The sequence below is a fragment of the Macrotis lagotis genome, chromosome 1, assembly GCF_037893015.1.
Source record: "Macrotis lagotis isolate mMagLag1 chromosome 1, bilby.v1.9.chrom.fasta, whole genome shotgun sequence".
Classification (NCBI taxonomy): Eukaryota; Metazoa; Chordata; class Mammalia; order Peramelemorphia; family Peramelidae; genus Macrotis; species Macrotis lagotis.
Genome location: NC_133658.1, coordinates 880,178,166 through 880,192,624, shown reverse-complemented (window position 1 = coordinate 880,192,624; position 14,459 = coordinate 880,178,166). Strand labels below are relative to the sequence as shown.

Below are 14,459 nucleotides of genomic sequence, written 5' to 3'. Positions count from 1 at the left end.
TAAAAAGAGGATGTTCTGTACTGTATGCAAAGTAACAACAATATTGTAGGATGATCAACTGTGAATAACTTAGCCTTTCTCAGCAATACATTAACCCCGGCAACTCTGAAGGACTTATGATGAAGAAACTTATCCATCTCCAGAGAAAAAGATAATGGTATCTGACTGCAGCATACTTTTTACCTTATTTTTCTTGAGGTTTCTTTTTTTTGGGGGGGGGGGTCTATGCTTTCTTACACAATACTACTATTATGACAATATTTTATATGACTATACATTTATACATTAAATTGCTTCCTTTCTCATTGGGGGGGTTGGGTGGGAGAAATGTAGAGAAATTGAAACTCAAAGTTTTAAAATTGAATTTTAAAAATCATTTTTACATGTAACTGGGGAAAAATAAAACAGTAAATTAAAAAAAGATGACTTTTCCTGAGAAACTGTGAGTTGAGATTTTGACTTTTTCCTCAGCCTGAAATCAGGTTTTTGATCCTCTCTGATAAGCATATAAATGTGTCTATATGTCTATTTTAAGTGTTTGAACTATAGATATCTGAAATTTTACTTTCAACAGTATGGGGGAGGAAGTATATCCTAGACACTTGTTACAGAGACATACTATACACAGAGATTCTTAAAGGCTTCATGGGGACTTGGATTCACTTTGGAATAGGGGCCTGAACCATTTCAGTCTTTTTATAATCAAGCGAATATTGTCTGAAGTTTCTTGCAGGAGAGTTCCACTGAAGACCCTCTAGACTTCTGGTAGTAGGTATATATTGCTCTGTCAAAGAGCTATTGAGAGTTCTGTTTAAGAGAATTTAATATACAAACTAAGCCAATTGGGTTGAATACTCCATTTTTGTCTGAGTTTTGTTTATGTCTTTAGGATATAACCTGTATTTGCAAGGTGAAAAAGAAGAGTGAGACTTACTAGAATATCTGTTTACAAAGGGTGACTTTGAGTTTTGGAGGGGGAATTAGGGAAAGAATTTTCTCTTTGAGCATTTCCTTGAAGTTGAAGGCCCAGTTTTTATCTAGAGAGGCCCACAACTGTAGCCTTCAGGGGCTGATGAGAAAAATCTAAATTTTTTTTTAATAGCCAAGTAAAGTAAAATTCACATTCAACATGCCACAGAAGGGTTTTTTTTTCCTGTGCACAAAGAAAGAAAGGCAAGTGAAAAAAATTAAGAATGATGATCTTAAATGTATTTCAGTGGGAATAATTACTAGGAGACTGGTAAAAATATATACTAGGTAAAAATATTTACTAGGTAGAGACTGGAAAAATCATAGAAAAAAGCATACAACAAAACCTTTTTTTATAAAATCAGATGAACATTTTAAACTTCATTTGCAGATTTAAAGCCTGTGCTGGAGGGATGGCTTCCAAATATATATTGCCTTCATTGTTTTAAGGGAAGGGAGATTTAGAAAAAAGTGAAGGTGAGGGGAAAATAATGAGCTTCATCCCTAGTCATGTGGGTTTTGACTCCTCTGTAAGTAAAACTTAAAATGTTTTTAAATTGAAAGGAGAGTCACTCTCCTGTCACTTTTGGACTGAGGCCAAAGTTCAAGAAGCAGATAAGAGGAAGATAGGTTAATAGGAATCAATGGAATATGGTATAGTTGTGGGAAGAAGACTATTTTTTTATTTTTATTTTTATTTTAAATTGCTTTTTTATTAAAGATATTATTTGAGTTTTACAATTCCCCCCCCCCAATCTTACTTCCCTCCCCCCGCACAGGAAGCAATCTGTCAGTCTTTACTTTGTTTCCATGTTGAACATTGATCCAAATTGAGTGTGATAAGAGACAAATCATATATTTAAGGAAGAGACAAGAAGTCTAAGAGGTAACAAGATCAGATAATAAGATATCTGTTTCTTTTTTTCTAAATTAAAGGGAATAGTCCTTGAATTCTGTTCAAACTTCATGGCTCTCTATCTGGATACAGATGGCACTCTCCCCTGCAGACAGCCCAAAATTGTTCCCTATTGTTGCACTGATGGAATGAGCAAGCCCTTCAAGGTTGAATTTCACCCTGTTGTTGTTAGGATACATAGCGTTTCTCTGGCTCTGCCCATCTCACTCAGCATCAGTCCATGCAAATCCCTCCAGGCCTCCCTGAAATCCTGTCCCTCCTGGTTTCCAATAGAACATCAGTGTTCCACGACACACATACACCACAGTTTTGCTAAGCCATTCCCCAACTGAAGGACATCTACCTGACTTCCAATTCTTTGCCACCACAAACAGGGCTGCTATAAATATTTTTGTACACGTGATGTTTTTACCCCCTTTCATCAACTCTTCAGGGTATAGACCCATCAGTGGTATTGTTGGGTCAAAGGGATGTACATTTCCATTGCCCCTTGGGCGTAATTCCAAATAGCTCTCCAGAAAGGTTGGATGAGTTCACAGCTCCACCAACAGTGTAACAGTGTCCCCAGATTTCCCACAACCCCTCCAACAATGATCATTATCCTTTCTGGTCACACTGGCCAATCTGAGAGGTGTGAGGTGGCACCTCAGAGAAGCTTTAATTTTCATTTCTCTAATTAATGATTTAGAGCAATTTTTCATATGGCCATGGATTGCCTTGATCTCCCCATCTGTAAATTGCCCTTGCATATCCCCCAACCATTTGTCAATTGGGGAATGGATTTTTGTTTTAAAAATATGACTCAGTTCTCTGTATATTTTAGAAATTAGTCCTTTGTCAGAATCACTAGTTGCAAAGATTGTTTCCCAACTCACCACACTTCCCCTGATCTTGGTTACACTGGTTTTATCTGTGCAAAGGCCTTTTAATTCAGTGCAATCGAAATCATCTAATTGGTTTTTGGTGATGTTCTCCAACTCTTCCTTAGTCACAAAACTGCTCCCCTTTCCATAGATCCGGCAGGCAAACTAGTCCTTGATCTTCTAATTTGCTTATAGTATTGTTTTTTATGTCTAAGTCCTGTACCCATTTGGATCCTATCCTGGTAAAGGGTGTAGGTCTAATCTAAGTTTCTTCCACACCAACTTTCAATTATCCCAGCCGTTTTCATCAAAGAGGGAGTTTTTATCCCAATAGCTGGACTCTTTGGGTTTATCAAACAGCAGATTACTATAATCATCTCCTGCTTTTGTACCTAGTCTATTCCACTGGTCCACCACTCTATTTCTTAGCCAATACCAAACAGTCTTGATGACTGATGCTTTATAATTTTAGGTCAGGTAGGGCTAAGCCACCTTCTTTTGCACTTTTTTTCATTAAGCTCCTGGAAATACTTCACGTTTTATTTCTCCATATGAATTTACTAACAATTTTTTCTAGCTCATTAAAGTAATTTTTTTGGAATTTTGATTGGTAAGGCACTAAACAGGTAGTTTAGTTTTGGTAGAATTGTCATTTTTATTATATTAGCTCTACCTATCCATGAGCAGTTGATAATTGCCCAATTATTTAAATCTGATTTAATTTGTGTGAGAAGTGTTTTATAATTGCTTTCAAAAAGTTTCTGAGTCTGCCTTGGCAAATAGACTCCCAAGTATTTTATATTGTCTGAAGTTACTTTGAATGGGATTTCTCTTTCTAGCTCTTCCTGTTGTATCTTACTAGACATACATAGAAAAGTTGAGGATTTATGAGGGTTTATTTTATAACCTGCAACTTTGCTAAAATTGCTAATTGTTTCCAGTAGTTTTTTGGATGATTTCTTGGGATTCTCTAGGTAGACCATCATGCCATCTGCAAAGAGTGAGAATTTTGTCTATTCCTTCCCAATTCTAATTCCTTCAATTTCTTTTTCTTCTTTAATTGTTGAAGCTAACATTTCTAATATAATATTGAATAGTAGTGGTGATAATGGGCACCCTTGTTTCATCCCTGATCTTATTGGGAATGCCTCCAGCCTCTCCCCATTGCATATGATGCTTCCTGATGGTTTCAGATAGATACTGGTAATTATTCTAAGGAACAGTCCATTTATTCCTACACTCTCTAATGTTTTTAGTAGGAAATGGATGCTGTATTTTGTCAAAAGCTTTTTCAGCATCTATTGATATGATCATATAATTTCTGATAGGTTTGTTATTGATATAATTGAGTGTACTAACAGTTTTCCTAATATTGAACCAGCCCTGCATTCCTAGTTGATCATAATGTATTAGCCTAGTGATAACTTGTTGTAATCATTTTGCTAAGATTTTATTTAAGATTTTTTGCATCTATATTCATCAGGGAGATAGGTCTATAATTTTCTTTCTCTGTTTTAACTCTTCCTGGTTTAGGTAACAGCACCATATTGGTTTCATAGAAAGAGTTAGGCAGAGTTCCATCTTCCCCTATTTTCCCAAAGAGTTTATATAGAATTGGAACCAATTGTTCCTTAAATGTTCAGTAGAATTCGCTTGTGAATCCATCAGGCCGTGGAGATTTTTTTCTTAGGGAGTTCAATGATGGCTTGTTGATTTTCTTTGTCTGAGTAAGGATTGTTTAGGTATTTAATATCTTCTTCATTTAACCTGGGCAACTTATATTTTGGTAAATATTCATCCATTTCACTTAGATTATCAAAATTATTTGCATAGAGTTGGTCAAAATAATTTCAAATTATTACTTTAATTTCCTCCTCATTGGTGGTGAGTTCACCTTTTTCATTTATGATACTAGCAATTTGGTTTTCTTCTTTCTTTTTTTTAATCAAATTGACCAGAGGTTTATCAATTTATTGGGTTTTTTCATAATACCAACTTTTGGTTTTATTTATTAATTCAGTAGTTTTTAACTTTCAATTTTATTAATTTCTCCTTTAATTTTTAGAATTTCTAATTTGATATTTAATTGGGGATTTTTGATTTGTTCTTTCTTTAATTTTTTAGTTGCATGTTTAGTTCATTGGTTTCCTTTCTCCAATTTATTCATGTAAGCATTTAAAGCTACAATATATCCCCTGAGAGACACTTTGAATAAATCCCATAGGTTTTGGTATGTTGTTTCATTATTATCATTATCTAGAATAAAATGGTTAATTATTTCTATAATTTGTTTTTTGGTCCACTCATTTTTTAAAATGAGGTTATTCAGTTTCCAATTTGTTCTGGGTCTATATCTCCTTGGCCCAATATTGCATATGACTTTTATTGCATTGTGATATGTGAGAGATGTATTCGCCATTTCTGCCTTTCTGCAGTTGATCATTAGGTTTTTATGTCCTAGTACATGGTCAATTTTTGTGTAAATTCCATGTACTGCAGAGAAAAAGGTATATTCCTTTCTATCCCCATTCAATTTCCTCCATAAGTCTACCATATCTAATTTTTCTAACATTCTGGTTACCTCCTTAACTTCTTCCTTGTTTATTTTATTATTCGATCTATCTAGATCTGAGAGCAGGAGGTTGAGGTCTCCCACTAGTAGGGTTTTGCTGTCTCTGTCTTCCTGTAGTTCTTTCAGCTTCTCCTCTAAGAATTTGGATGCTATCCCATTGGGTGCATATCTATTCAGTATTGAAATAACTTTATAGTCTATGGTACCTTTTAGGACGATAAAGTTTCCTTCCTTATCTCTTTTAACACTATCTATTTTTGCTGCTGCTTTATCTGAGATAAGGATTGCTATCCTTGCTTTTTTTTTTTACTTCAGCTGAAGCAAAATATATTTTGCTCCAACCTTTTACCTTTACTCTATATGTATCTCACTGCTTCAAATGAGTTTCTTGTAAGCATTATATTGCACGATTCTGGTTTTTAATCCACTCTGCTATTCACTTACATTTTAAGGGAGAGTTCATCCCATTTACATTCAAAGTTATGATTACTAATTCTTTATTGCCCTCCATGCTATCTTTCCTCTGTTTGTATTTCCCCCCTTTATCCATATTCCCTAGTATTTTGTTTCTTAATACCACCCCCATCAGTGTGTTTGCCCACCTATATCACCTCTCCCCTTTCTTTCTCCTTTCCCTTTCCCCCTTTCCCCCTTTTCCCTTCCCTTCCTTTTGTTAGTTCCCCTTTTTCCCCCACTCCTCTTCACTTTCTCTGTCTCCCCTCCCCTTTTCCCCTTTTAATACTTGAAAGGTTAGATGTTTTATAAGTAAACTGAGCATGTGTAAGTTGACTTTAAGCCAAGTCTGATGAGAAGAAGATTCAGGTGTTTCTCATCTCCTCCCTTCTTCCCCTCTATTACCATAAGTATTTTGTACCTTTTAGTGTAATGAGATTTACCCCATTCAATACCCTCCCTCCTCCCATCTCTTTCCTGTCCCCCTTTTTAAGGAGGTAGTGTTTTTTAGATCATTCTATCTGAGTCATAGAAAATTTGGAGTATCTGTCACTTCTAGCTAAGTACATTCTGTCTAATAGAGTTAAAATTTTTGAGAGTTATTAGTCTTTCTCCCAAGTGGGGTTAAAGTCAGTTACATCCCATTGGATAGCAGTCTCATGGCTAGGTCATGAATATCCATCACTTCTGGCTAGGTATATTTTCTCTGTTAGAATTGCAATTCTCAAGATATATGAGAATCTTTTCCCCCATGCTGGAATACAGCTAGTTTCGACTTATTGGATGGCAATTTTTTTTACCCCCCCCCCTTTTTGTTACCTTTTCATGTGTCTCTTGAACCTACTGTTTGATGTCCAAATTTTCTATCTTTTCATCAGGAATTTTTGGAATTCTTCCATTTCGTTAAATGTCCATCTTTTTCTCTGGAAGAGAAGGCTCAGCTTTGCAGGATAGTGTATTCTTGACTGCATTCCAAGTTCCCTTGCTCTTTGAAATATCTTGTTCTAGTCCCTTTGATCTCTTAATGTTGATGCAGCCATGTCCTGTGTAACCCTTACTGTGGCTCCTTGGTATTTAAATTGTTTCTTTCTGACTGCTTGCAGGATTTTCTCTTTTATCTGATAGTTCTGGAATTTGGCCACAACATTCCTTGGTGGTTTTCATTTTAGGATCTTTTTCTGGAGGGGATCGATGTATCCTTTCAATAACTACTTTGCCCTCTAGTTCCATCAGGGCAGTTTTCCATCACTAGATCCTTTATTATTAAGTCCAGATTTTTTTTCTCTTCAGTGTTTTCAGGAAGTCCTATAATTTTTAGGTTGCCCCTCCTTGATCTATTCTCAAGGTCAGTGGTTTTGCTGATGAGGTATTTTACATTTTCTTCTATTTTTTTTCTATTTTTTGGTTTTGTTTAACTGATTCTTGCCATCTCATAGAGTCAGTTTCTGAAGACTCCATTCTTTTTTTTATAGAGGAGTTTTCTTCATTAACCTTTTGCAACTCCCTTTCCAATTGGTCCATTCTACTTTTGAAAGAGCTTTCCATTTGACCAATTGAAGTTTTGAGAGAATTATTTTCTTTTTTGCATTTGCCCAATTGAGGATCTGAGAGAGTTATTCTCATTTTGCATTTGTCCAATTGATGATCTGAGAGATTTATTCTCTTTTTGTATTTGTCCAATTGTATTTTTTAAGGATGTTTTCTTGTTGCAAGGTATTAATTGTCTCTCCCAAATTTTCCAATTGATTTTTCAACTCCTTCCTTATTTCTTCAAGGAAATCTTTCTGTGTTGAAGACTAGGTTATATTCTCCTCAGAGGTTCTAGGTCTCTCTGAGTTAGGGTCTTTCCCTTCCAAGAATTTTTCTATGGATCCACCTTTCTGCTGACCTTTCTCCATTTTGCTAAGACCTTGAGTTAGGGAGGGGGCTGGTTCACAGGGGCTTGGGAGCAATAGAGGCTTTACTCACTGAGTGCAATTTCTTTGGCTGGCCAGTAGGAGGTGCTTGTTGCTTTCTCTGGAGAGTCTGTGACCTTGATTGAGGCCTTCTCCCTTAGCTTGAAGGAAGGAGTTAGAGCTAATGAGTCTTTTTGCCTTCAATCCATGGTGGGTTTTGCCCTGGCCAGAGGTCATCCTTCTCCCTATTGTCAACTGGGCTGGTTCTTCTGCTCACACACCTGTGCATGAAGCAGAAGTAGTCTGCAATTGTTTGTTCTGAGAAGAGGCCTCAGTAGCAATGGAGTGTGGACTCAGAATTCCTCAAACTAGAGGAGCCTAGGGATGGTGTGTCCGTAGCTACCCTGCACTGGAGCTCTCCCCCCAGCCCTGTTGGCAAGCTCCAGAGTGTCAGCACGCTCCTGCTCCCTATTTGACTCAAGCCCCTACCATCTAACCCCACCGCTGATCCAGCAGGTCCAGCTCTTGGGCCCTCAGACTCCCGGGCTCCAATTCAGCTGCTAATCTGGCTGATCCAGGGCTGATCTGCCCCCTGTGCCCAGACTCACCTGCCCAAATTTGTCCAGTGCTGCTGAGGGAGACAAATCCTGAGGTAGATATTCTTTCTCCTGGTTTTTCTTTCTGGGTTTTGTGGGTTGGATTTCTTTTAAGAGGGTTTTTTCATATGATAGAAGGGGAAATATCAGGAGACTTTAGAACTGTGCCTGTCTTCTCTCCATCATCTTGGCTGGAAGTCGGGGAAGAAGACTAATCAAGGAAAAATTCTGTAACGTGATTTGAAAACCAATATAGGCAATTTTATAAAATTAGGAGAAATTTGATCAGCAAGATGCTGCCAAGTGATAACTAAAATCTGTTATATACTATCACTTTTAAACTCCTTTGCTAGATTTCCAGATTAGCTGGAAAATAGTGAATCCCATAACATGAAATGTTTGGAGTAAATAAGCCTTCTGTAAATTATAATACTAAATAACTGAAATTACAAATAAATTGAATTTCTATTTGTAACATTTGAAAAATAGATCCAGGTTCAACAGAATTTATTTTGGTTTCATTTAAATAAAATTTATTATTTATTATTTTATATAATGCCAGGAAACTTATTAGCAGTGTGATTGTTGTCATGGGAGAGACTGATTTTGAAATGGTCATTGAGTTTTTTTAGATAAACTTTTTTAGCTAAACAAGTGTTTTTTTAGTCTAAAAAGCCAAGGACCAAGCAACTGGTCAAGCTGTTTGACCCTGAGAGGAAAGTTGAGAAAATTTATATAGGGGATAAAGGAGACCTTAGCTGGATACTGACATTTCCTTTTGTTTAGTTCCCAGGAGGGGAATTAGGGTTGGAAACAAGGATGTGTAACCTCTCCAATGTGCTGTGTAATTACAGATATGAAACCAGACTGTGTTCTGTCTAAAAAACAGCTTTCTTATGCTGAATGATTTAGATAAAGAGCAAGGTTAAGTTCTGTCTGACAAGACAGAATTTTTTTGTGCTGGGCCAAATTTATAAAACATGATTATTTGACTAATTTTCCATCAGGGGCCCCTCTCTTTGCAAAGCCTAAGATATGCCCTATAATTTCACAGTTAATCCTATCATTTTACCACATCTTTTCATTTGGAAGTCAATCACAAGGGGTGTATCTTCTGGAGCTGCTTCAAGCTGAAAATGAACATAGAATTGTTGGGAAATAGATGACTAAGGCAGCTTCTGGAGGTTTTTGATGACTAGATTATATAGAGGATGGTGTCTGGCTCCAGTCACTAGTTAAAGACATGTGGTCTATAGCCAGGAAGAGATAGCCTCTCAAGGAAATTAAACAGAGAGGGGAAAAAAGCAAAACAAATGCAAAAGACTAAGAAAATAAGAAAGATCAAGAGTGGGGTGAAGATCAGGGTCAGCCAGAAGAAAGGTTAGGAGACCCAATTAGGAGACAAGATTTTCAAGGATATTTTCCATCCATGCAGTCTTTTCCATGATACATTCAGTTCAGAGTTCAATCTGTTGTTAATGTGCATAGAGCAATATGAAAAAGGAAGAACAATACAGAGAAGTGTAGATATCAAAACAGTACTCTATGACTTTAGTAGTCAATGGTTGAATCAGTGTATCCAGAATATACCATGTGGCAGTTTTCCAATCCAAGTAGCCTTGTTCTTTTTAATATGTAGCAGAATACCACTTGGTACCAGGTCACATTGTGAAAGCACTCATGTCTTTCATAGACTACTTGCTCTAAATGTGGAAATTTGCTAGAGAGAAAAAGACTGGGACATGATTGTAACAATATCAAACTAATCCTTGATAAATTAACATATTTACAGCAGGATCAAATATCCTTAGCTCTTTTTGACTTCAGCTAAGTGTCACAATTGACAACCATCCATGAGTAATAATTCCATTTAATAGCCAGGCTCAAGAATTACCCGGAGGGAAACATTTATTTTCAATGGATTGCAATGGAGAAACTGAAGAAGGAACTTAGGACCTTAGATCATCCTTTTGACCTTTCCTAGATTTGGATGGTATTCTAAAATTCTAGTAAATTTCAAGGGGATTTCTCTCATATTTTCCTTTGTCTACTCTTGCAAACAGGCCTCTTGAGCCAGGTGGAATCCAGGACTGAATCCAAGCAGTTTAGCTTACCTCCTTTTCAACTCTTCTCAGGGCAAGAGAAAAAGAGAACCTGGCCTCAAGCCAAAAGGACTGACAAGAAGGAAAAATTCTCGACCAGGGAACCAAGAAAAGAGAGAAGAGAACATCTTTCTTAGAAATTTCTCAGCCAAAAATAATTATATCCCTTTCTCTCTTATTGAGGACCTATGATTGGCAGTCTCTTAAATGAATGAGTCCATGAAAGAAAGGGCCCAAGGATGGGGGAGGGAGGTGGGAGTTTGTGGACTGGCTGCTCTACCAGTCTCAGGAATAACCAGATGGGAAACATTCTTTTTTAAAATAGAACATTAGCGTGCATACCCTTTGATCCAGCAATACCACTACTGGGTCTATACCCTGCAGAGATGATAAAAAGGGTAAAAGCATCACTTATATGAAAGTACTCATAGCAGCCCTGTTTGTAGTGGCAAAGAATTGGAAATTGAGTGAATGTCCTTCAATTGGGGAATGGCTTAACAAACTGTGGTATATCTATGTCATGGAACATGATTGTTCTATTAGAAACCAGGAGGGATGGGAATTCAGGGAAGCCTGGAAGGATTTGCATGAACTGATGCTGAACAAGATGAGCAGAACCAGAAAAACATTGTATACCCTAACAGCAACATGTGGGTGATGATCAACCTTAATGGACTTGCTTATTCCATTAGTGCAATGATCAGTGACAATTTGGGGCTCTCTGCAATGGAGAATACTATCTGTATCCAGAGAAAAAATTATGGAGTTTGAACAAAGACCAAGGAATTTTACCTTTAATTTATAAAAAAAACCTGATACTTTATTGTCTGATCTTGCTATCTCTTGTTGTTATCTTGTTTATGTTTCTTCTTTAAGGATATTATTTATCTCTCATCACATTCAATTTGGATCAGTGTATACCATGGAAACAATGTAAAGACTGGCAATTGCCTTCTGTGGGGGGTGGGAGGAGGGAAGTGAGATTAGGGGGAAAATTGTAAAACTCAAAATAAATAAAATCTTTAAAAAGGAAGAAAGATAGCACATTAGGTAACCTGAACAAAAGAAAATTTTCTTTCTTTCCCAGATTCAGACCTCCATCTGTCACAGTTCAGGATCATATTCCCTCTGAGTAACTTGTGGCAGTTTTGTTGAATGGTAGATTACAAACTTCATGATCTATCAGGCAAAGATAGCTAAAGTCAAATCTTAAAACAAAAATCAATCTTAGGCCCATAGACTTTTACCCCAAATAATAAATTTCACCTATCCTAACTTAGGGCAAGAAATATTTTTTTCTCTCTCTCATGGAGTTGCAATAAAAGTTTACCATTTCAAACTTACATAAGAGATTTCTCTTAGAATTCATTACTTTTTTTTTCTTTTCCAGTCTGAATTTGTCCAAATGTAAATTCCAAATCATTAGAATTAATTCCATGATTTCTAGACAGAATTTTGTTGATCTACAGCCAGCCAAGTTCAGATTACAAATTCCATGACCTAAATTTGTTTCATTTGCCAGGTCAATGACTTTGCACACTTAGATGCTTTTCAGAATCATGACAAATTTGCAAAAGAAGGAGTTGACAGGGACCCTAGAGAAGGAAACTGGGTCTGTTGTCTTTCCCATCCATCTACCTTGTGGTGGATTATATTCTATGACACTTTAGGTTTCAACATTATAACAGTAACTTCAAATAATTTAAGCTTTCATAAGTAATAACCAAATAGTTGCAGATATAACTTCCTCATAACTTCAGGCAAAGATGGAAATATTAGTTCCCTAAATGACAGTTACAAAATACTTATAAAATATCTTAAGTGGGTCTAAAAAAATGACTTAGATAATTTCAAAATAATTTTTCCACTGTTTTAAAATTTCTTTCAGCCCTTATTCTAATAACATACAAGTTATAAATATATATAACTTGTACAAAAGTTTACTAATTTGCATATTATAACCAAACAAAAGCTGATATTACTTGAAAGTTGATACAAACTTATAAAGTGATTCCAATACAGTTAAATGCATGTAAAATTAGGCTTTTTGTCACCATTAGCATCATAATATATCACTCACATTTTAAAAATCTCATAAAATTATCAGCTGATTAATGAAACTTTATTGTTTGAGGGGAAAGCTTTTTGGGACCCTGAACATTCTTTCTGAATTTCATTCTTTTATTTCTTTCATATTTTTTCTTTTTTAAAAAAATATTTTATTCATTAATTTTTTCCAATTACATGCAATGGTGATTTTCAACAATATTTTTTTGCAAGATTTTGAATCTTACATTGTTTCTCTCTCCCTCCCTCCCCCCTCTCCTCCCCATTAAAACAAGGCAACCTTATGGGGTTTTACATCTATAAACTTGGGGAAATGTCTTTTGGTATGGACTGAGGTAGGATTCTCCTGATTCTTATTTCTTTATGTGACCTTTCCACTTGAAATGGAAAATATCCCACCTTATTGATTTTAAGCCTGATTCGATACCATTACCTATCAATATAATTTTTGCCTGGAACTGTTATCAAGATAAGAAAACATGTCCCATTATTTAACTATTCTATTTCTATGCCAAATTTCTATATTATGTCAGATGATCAGTATGAACAAAATATTAAAATCTTTATTTTATAGGCTAATAGTGGAACACAGAGATCTGAGTTAGTATAGTAAGATGCAGATATAAGACATGAACTATTTATTCTAGAATTTTACTACTTTCTATATTCCTTACAAACAGTTAATTATTTTGCTTTGGGCATCTGTTACTAGTTATAAATTTGTGTATAAAATAAGATTCTTTAATTTCTAATAATGGAATGGGGATAAGTAGACAAATGATGCGAAGATTTATAAAACCAGGATATAATTTTGTAATTTGTTGAATTTGATATCATAATTGTCTCAGTTCTGTGTTAATGATCATGCTTTTGTTAATAACCTGCTGGTTTTAATAATAAAATGATTAAATTACTCAGAAACTATGTCTCTCAACCATTTTGCAATAGACTGATATTTTATATCACTTTCAAAAAGTAGGTGTTCCTCTTATGACCAAAGGACAACAAAACTGTACATACCCTTTGATCCAGAAAAACCAAATCCCAAAGAGATCATTAAAATAAGGGGGAAAGATCCACATGTACAAAAATATTTATAGCAGATCTTTTTGTAGTGGAAAAAATTCCAAACTGAGGGCATGCCTCTCAATTGGGAATGACTGAACAAGTTGTGTTTTATGAATATTTATTGAGTACTATTGTTCAGTAAGAAAACATAAGTAGGCAGACTTCAGGAAAATCCAGAAAGTTTTGTATTAATTGATGCTGAGTGAAGTGAGCAGAATCAGAAGAGTATTGTACACATGAACAATGGCATTGTGGATGAAAAACTGTGATGGACTTAGCTCCTCTCAACATTTCAGGGACCAAGGACTTGTGATAGAAAATGCTATTCACATCTAGAGGGGGAAAAAACTAATGTAGAGCCTAAATGCAGACCAAAACATGCTATTTTCACATTTAAAAGCTTATTTTATTATTTTCCTTTTCTTGTATTTTTCCCCTTTAGTTATGCATCTTCTTTCACAACATGATTATTATTTTGTGTTAAACATGATTATATATGTATAATATATATCACATTGCTTGCTGTCATGAGGCTTAGGGAGAGAAGGAAGGGAGGCAAAAAGTGTAGAATTTAAAAGCTAATGATGAATGCTGAAAACTATCTTTGCTTGTAATTGAAAAAAATCAAATCAAATTATATCTATCTATCTATATCTATATCTATATCTATCTATCTATATCTATATCTATCTATCTATCTATCTATCTATCTATCTATCTATCTATCTGTCTGTCTATATTTGCAAGGCAATGGGGTTAAGTGGCTTGCCCAAGGCCACATGGCTAGGTAATTATTAAGTGTCTGAGGCTGGATTTGAACTCATGTACTCCTGACTCCAGGGCTGGTGCTCTATCCATTGCACCACCTAGTCACCCCAAAGTAATATTTTAAAAGGTATTTCCTTTGATTGGCACTCAATTCTGATTGCTTAACAATTAAAGAGAGAATAAATATTAT

General features: G+C 35.5%; 1 pseudogene; it reads left to right on the top strand.

The window, feature by feature from the left end:
* The window catches only part of LOC141509126 (cilia- and flagella-associated protein 107-like), a 117,171-nt pseudogene that overhangs the window by 74,843 nt on the left and 27,869 nt on the right, over positions 1-14,459 (top strand).